This window comes from Alligator mississippiensis, chromosome 11, assembly GCF_030867095.1.
Source record: "Alligator mississippiensis isolate rAllMis1 chromosome 11, rAllMis1, whole genome shotgun sequence".
Classification (NCBI taxonomy): Eukaryota; Metazoa; Chordata; order Crocodylia; family Alligatoridae; genus Alligator; species Alligator mississippiensis.
The window spans coordinates 53579543-53587099 of NC_081834.1; positions in this window are offsets into that span (position 1 = coordinate 53579543).

A 7557-nucleotide genomic window follows, 5' to 3' on the forward strand; every position below is an offset into this window, starting at 1 on the left:
TTTTGACTACATAAAAGCAGCAATTCTGCTGCAAAGAACAGAAAGACCACAGCAGCAGCACTGCATATTCCTATTTGAGATGGTTGGGTTTGGGTCAAGTGACTTGTTTGGACACTTACCTGCCAATGCAGTGTGGCACCTTAGAAAGGATCTCAAAGCTCAGAGTGCCATGGCATCCTGGTTGAGAATTGCTGGTCCAGCTGTTCCTGAAAGAGTCTAGTGGAAAAATAAGGTTTCTGAAATTTGAGCCTGGGGTTGAAGAGGAAGACTTTCCTTTGTGGCATTCTGGGGTTTTGAAGCCTGGTGCGGCATGGCCTTTAGGTTCAAAATTCCCCCAAATTCTGGCCTGTTAGAAAACTGGTTCACTAATGCACAAAAGCTAAAACCCGATTCCCCGTCTACACTAGCCAAGCTCTCTACAATGGATGTTGCCATGAATGTCGCGTGCCCCTGGCGCCTGGAGGGGCACGGCTGTGCTGGCGGTGGCAGGAGCACGGCAGTGGGTGCCCAGCAGCCATAAGCTGGGAGCTCCCGCAGGCACTGTTGGCGCTGGGGGAGTCTGGGAAGCAGGCAGCGGTGTCCAGGGGTGATTGGACTGCACACAGACACCACCAGTGGTGGGTGGCAAGTGGCAGTGCCTTTTTGCAGGGGGTGTATGTACACCTGTGTGCACCCCCTACGTGTCACCCCTGGCTGCTGCAGATCATGCTGTGAGCAGCTAGCTCAAGTGAGAGTCAACTAGGAACCTGAAGGATGAAACTGGAGAGTTCAAGTGCAAGGGAGCTAGAAGGGGACGGGTAGATGGGATATAGGGAAGAATGACCCTGAAAAATGGTGTAGCTTGGCAAAGGAGGGGAGACTGAGATGCATGGGGGGGTAAGAGTTGCAGAACTGGGCTGCGCCGGGCAATAAGGAGGCACCTGTGGCCCGCCTTCCTCTTCACAGCCTGGACTGCACCCTAGGATTTTGAAGTAGTGTCAGCAACTTGCTGTGAAACCCAGGGGCAAAAGGTCCCATCTCTTCCAGTTCTGGCTCAAACCAAGGGCTGATACTGTATTAGCCCAAGTGGTTGCTCTGAAGGGATCAACCCTGTTGCCAGGCCCATGGAATGCTTTTTTGGTTTAAAAATAAATAAGACGTGGAAGGGCATGTGTTCAAATGTGAGGAGAGGCTGATGTTCAAGTTGCCTGTATAATCTTAACTGAGCTGCCTTGAAGTAAAGCAGGGGAGTTAAAAATGCAGCTTACAGGCCTGATCCAGCCGGTGAAATGATGTCATTTGGCCCCCAGGTCTAAGCAGGTGCCAGATCTGGCATGCTGGGGGAATGTGGGCTCCACGGATCCCCCTGCACACTGGATTCAGTGCCTGCTCCGGCTGACCAAGGCTCACACCACACACAACACCCGCTCCAGACCGGCTGGAGTGGGTGCCATGTGCAGCTCGCATCTGGAGCTGCCCAGAGCAGGCATTGTGTGTGGCATAGTCCTGGACCAATCAGAGTGAATACTACAAGTGCCCCTTTCCTTCAGTAATTCAGACAATTCCTTTTTGAATCCAGCAAAACTGTCAGCTAAACAGGGCTGCCCAGGGCTTCACAGCAGCGCTGCCCTTGTGCTGCCACACATTCAGTAAAAGGGGAATGGGGGGAGAGGTCCCTCCGCGGGTGCGTGGTGTGGGCTGCAGCAGGGATGGACTTTCCCACCCCCACCTCAACACCACCACCCCCACCATGTCTTGCCCCTCCCAAGCCCACAGAGGCACCTTCCCCTGCCCCACAGCTACTTCCCCTGGTGCCGCAACCGCATAGAGTAACACCCCCAGCCTTGCAAAGTATACTAAAAAGAAATTGTCTTGGAAACTCACAGATTCACAGAAGTTTAGGGCTGGAAGGGACTTCGCTGCTAGGGTCAAATAACCCCAGCAAGGTGTGAGTCCAGTCTCCCTTTGAAGATCTCCAGGATAGGTGTTTGCACCACCCCACTGGGAGTCTATTCCAGTCTGGTCACACCAACTGTGAAGAAGTTTTCCCTTATATCCAGTCTGAAACCTTCTTCTAGGAGTTTATGACCATTGCTCTTGGTTTTCCCCTGGGGCGCTTTGGTGAATAGTATCATGATTAGGATTTGGAGATGCTTCGGGTGATTCAGAGGCCGAATCTATGAATCCAAACTGAATCGTGGGAAACTTTAGGCTTTCCGAATTGATTCGGAGCTTCCATATCAATTTGGAAAAAATTTGGAGATTCAGCCATAGGGTATAATGGGGAATCAATGAAATATCTATAACTTTGTTGTCTTTTGGCTGATTCTGATGAAACGAGTATGGCATGTGCCTAGTTTCAAGGAGATAGGAGTAGGGGTTTCTGGGAAACTGCACCCCAAAGTTCTGAAAGCAAAACTCATGTCACACGTGTGTGTTAAGCCACAGTGGGGTGAAAACTGCAGGGTTGGCAGCCCCTGGTGAGACCACAAAACCTGCCAAGTTTCAAGGAAATAGGTGCAGGGGCTTGGAGGAAACTGCACCTCAAGCTGCAGACAAGCAAAACTCGTGCCATGGGTGACACTGTGTGTGTTAAGGTGCAGCAGGGTGAGAGCTGCAGGTCTGCTAGCCCCAGTTGAGGTCACAAAATCTGCCAGCTGTCAAGGAGATCAGTGCAGGGTTTCTGGGTTCTGGGGCCCTGCACCTCTAGCTGCTGACAGGCAAAACTCGTGACATGGGTGCTTGTGCAACTATATCTGTCTTGGGGCAAGAGGGGTGTCCCAGCCGCCACCAGAAGGGTTTGGGATTGAGAGAGTGGTTGGGGGTAAAAAGGTAAGAAAGGTTTATTGACTCAACAAACACACAACTACGTGTAATATGCAAAACAACAATGACAGACAATAACAATTTGCATGGGTAACTTATTGGCAGTCACCTCTGATACCTGATGTATGACAAGTTCCTATTTTTTGAAGCTCAGCGAAGCCAGGCATCCCCAGTCAGCACTGTCCAGACCCTGGTATTCAGTCCTCGGGCTCCTCGAGATCCATGGACTCATCGAATCCAGGTAAGCAGCTAATTTCTAAATTAGTCGCTTCTCTTACAATGCTGCATCTTCCTTCTGATAATTTCCGGATGTACTAGCCAATTTATAACTTCTGAGTTGGCTCTTGACTCACAGCCACTCACTATGAACTTTCCTTATGGCTGACCAAGAGCAGTACAAGCCTTTGCATTTTTCTGATAAGGTTAATTTTACCTGTGCCACTACATACAAGGCCTTACTACTTTCAAGGCCTCACTAATTTTACAAGGCCTCATTACATACAAGGCCTCACTAATCTTTGACTTTAATTAAGCTCTTAGTGGCAACATACAGCTTGCAATACATGAATAAACGACAAGAAACACCTGGTCTAATCCTCACAGAGCGCTCAGCAAGCACCTTTACCATACAGACAATATTTTCAGATGTCACAGCGGGTAGTGGGGCTGGCTACTGCAGGCCTAACTACCTACTGACAAACACATCTACTGTTTAGTGAGATAGCACAGGGCCACAGGAAGAGCCTTGGAGCACAGGCAGGGGTTACGGGAGCATGCCCAAGGCTGGTCCCAGATCACAGGGACTGGCCAATTTAGGGAAAGGTGTAAGTTCACATCCAAATCAGGGGTGACTCTACTTATAGCCCACAAAGGGTTAGTTCATAGCCTGTAGGACTGCTCTCCACACTGCTGCTGCGGGGGTCTCTGGGCTTCCCCTCCCTCCTCTGGCTTCGGGCCTGGGCCTGAGGGCAGGGGGCTGTGAGTCCCAGGAATCCTATGGTTTGGGAGAGCCTGGGACTAACGTGCTCCAAAAATGAACAGCACTGATGTAAAAATGCGGGGTTTGCAGCCTTTTCAGGCTGTGCCAGTCAGAAGGAGCCAGCTCAGATGGGCCAGCACTAGGATGTGGTGGCTGCTCCTCCCTGCTGCCCAGCTGTGGGTGGCATGGACAAATCCCCTCTGCTGCTAAGTGCTTCCAAAGCCCCCTGCTCCATGGCCTGCATCTGGCCAACCCTGCACCAGATACACTGATGATAGCCTCATGTGGGTCACAAGTTACCAGACCTCAGCCCAGCTGGAGAAGCACTGGCAGCCCATGCCTGCCCTCCTCCTCTGCATAGGTGCTGGCAGCTGGAAAAGGCCCAGGCTCAGTTCAATTCTGCCCCCTAGCGGGTCATCACACTCCAGCTGCAGATATTAGGAAAAAACTTTCTCAGGAAGAGGATAGCAAAACACTGGAACAGGTTACCCGCTGTGTCCTACCCCTTCCACTTTTAGGGCTGATGTAGGGGAAACTGCAGGAAATGTTGAGATTTTTTTATGGTGATGCGTGTGTAGGTTGTATGGCACTGAATCTAATCCTCTTTGTCAGCTCAGGGCACCTTTCTGGCGTGAGGAGCTGGGTCCTGGCTGGCCGTGTGCCTTTAACCCCACAGCCCTGAGGTTGACCAGTCACCTAAGCCCTGTGGGCTCTTGAGGGTGCTGAAGGAGCCTGGAATCAGTGGGACCCATCCCTACTACTGTGCAGTTTTCCAAAGGCTTGAAAACTGGCTAAATTGGGGTCCTCTTCCACAGAGGTGACAGAAGGCACGTGCTGACATAAAGACCATCCTGGCCACATTTCAAATCCCTGCTCCCAAGCCCAGCGCTGCTAGAGCTTTTCAAGGGGGAAGTCCAAAAATGTTTGAGTCTGAGCAAATCAGAGCCTGCTTTACATGGATGACTGAGTTGCTGCGACTGATCTTTCACAGAACAAGTCAGGCTGTAACAGCTCCTGATGCAAACATTTCCAGTGATTAAAGTTCGGGCAAGTTGTGTGCAGCTGCAAAGAGGATCTTACCAAGGAGAGTGCCAGGGCGCATTAGCAGTGAGCAGCGCTGCCAGCCACATCGACAATGTAATAATCTGCTGTTGTCTGCAGGGGTACGGATGACCAGATGCTGAATACTGTGTGAGGTTCATTCCTACAGGCAATAAAAGGGAGACATTTGTTGCTTCTGGGGCTGGTGACCTTTGAATAGATGTGTTATGTAGGATGCCTCGCCTAAATTCCAAATTTTAGGAGATGCCTGCATTTTTCAGTGGGGAGCAGTGGGATCTACTGAGCCCCAGGCAGAGAGCCTTCTACAGGGACATCGTTGGTAAGGATTCCTAGTGATTAGACCCCATGGGGACCCTGGAGCATCCCAGGGCGATCTCTCCTCATTGAGTTTCCCAGCCACTCTGGCTTCATGGGGATCAGGCAGTGCGTGTGGGACAGGCCCGTGCTCAGCCATTCTGTGGGAACAGAGATTCAGAGACACAGCAGTGGCTGAAGCTGGGCAAGTATTGTTGGATGACACAGCTTAATGTAAAAACAAGACACACACACACACACACTTGCATGCACGCACGCACACACACACATACACACACACTGGCAAGAAGCCCAACATGTGCTGGGAGTATGATGAGAGCTTCAGCGACAGCTCCTAGTCTGTCTGGCACATACACGTGGTTGACATGCCCTTCACCCGCTGAGACTGTGAGAACTTCATCTGGAGCTTGGCCTTGGTGCGGCACCTTCGCATCCACAGTGGGGAAGAAGCCATACCACAGTCAGTGAGAACTCCTTCATGCAGCACCAGTGCATCCACACCAGCGAGAGCCCCTATGAGTGCACCAACTGCAGCAAAAGCTTTGTGATGAGCTCCACCCACATGTGCCACCACCACATCCCCACAGGTAAGTGCCCCTACACCTGCCCTGACTGGCAAGAGGTTCACCAAAAGCTCCACCCTTCACTCACCACTGTGTCTACTTGGGGGAGAAGCCCTACTCCTGTCCCAACTGTGGGAAGAGCTTCACTCACAGCTCTAAACTCATCACCCACATGGGCAAACACCCCTACCCCTGTGCTGGCTGCAGCATGAGCTTGTCTTAAAGCTCAGACCTAAAGCAGCACCATCTCACCCAGACTGGGGAGAAGCACTACAAGTGTTCTGTCTAGAGCCCGTCCAAGTCCCAGGGAGAAATGACGGGCGACCGGTCTCCAAGGCTGCGCATCACCAGAGCAACCGTGGACATCTGTATGAACAAGGCTTTGCCCAGATCATCCATAATGCCTGGCACTTGAGCTTCCCACCCGTGCCTGGGATTTCACAGCCCACCTCCCACCTTCTGACTCAACAGCTTGCACCAGCCTCTCCTCGAGTTTCTCCCAGAGTAATGCTCTCTCCCAAGGGTGTTTGCCTTTTGCACCCTTCCAACCATCTGCGTTGACAGGTTTGACTTTGATGCCTCTTTACATTGACCACATTGGGTTTATTTTTCTAGTTGGCCATGGAGCCAACTAAGGAATCATGGCAGTGGATATTTTTTCCCATCCTCACCCACATAAGCGAGGTTTTTCTCTAAGCAAAGATTGTGACTTAAGAATGATGTTGGCATTTTTTGAACCAAGAGCCTTTGTCACAGTGACCAGCAAAGAGAGGCAGACGAAAGGGACATATGATAGTTTTGTTTGTTCATTTGTAAAGTTTAGTGTGCAAGCCTCTGGGCAGGGGGAACATGAGGCTCAAACACTTTTCCCATACAGCATTAGGAGAGAGAGCTCTTAGGAGAGGAAGCCTGAGCCCTTTTCCTCAATAAATCTTTGTCTGCCAGGGGGTCAGAGCAGAGGAAGCTTTCAAGGTCAAGAGGCTCCAGCACACATTGGACCCCAGTACAGAGACATGCTATAATGTCCCCATTGTACTACTGTCTCGTCTCTTCCAAGGTAGTGTAATAGGTCCAGGTGACCGCAGCCCTTGGGAGCCAGTCATGTTGCAAGGCTGATGTGACCTGGGCAAGAGACCCTGGGGTTATTTCAAGGTTGGGGGTGCAGGAAGGAGTGGGAGCTGAGAGAGGAGAAGAGTGGATGGGGACACTGAGTGCCATCCAGCTTTCCAGGCCAGATGTTCAAAGGCTCAGCACTCAAACATAGGACAGACGTGCAGACCCCATGCAACCCTAGCAGGGTCAGAACACCCGAAGCCCTATCCTGGGGTATGGAGTACCCAGATCCCATAAGGCGGCACTGAAAGTCTCATCCTGTGAGTCTTGAGAGAACCTTTTCATGCCCTAATATACCTTCTCCTTCTTTAAGAAAGGACCAAAACCAGGGAATTCCCATTGTGTGCAGGCCTGCCCTTCGTCTGCTCTCCATTGCGGGAGAGGCATGTCCACGCCCCAGGGCCCTAAAGGAAAGGGGCTTCAGGGAGAGGGGAGGAAGACGCTCTAGTAGCTGACCCCTTCCTCAGCTCCCTGCCTGACCACCACTACTGTCATTGGAGGACAGGGCACACCCCCCTGGGTGTCCCCAGGCTACAACAGTATAATGCTAACAGAAGAAGAACAAACTATGAGAAGGGACAGGTGCCAGGGAAGGAAGGGACAGAAGTGACAGGGAAGGGACACAATGTATGAAATAATTTTATTCACTGGTTAAAAGATTTGACTTACATCTCCCACTCCTGTCCTTCAGTATTATAAAGCAGCAGAACATATACAATC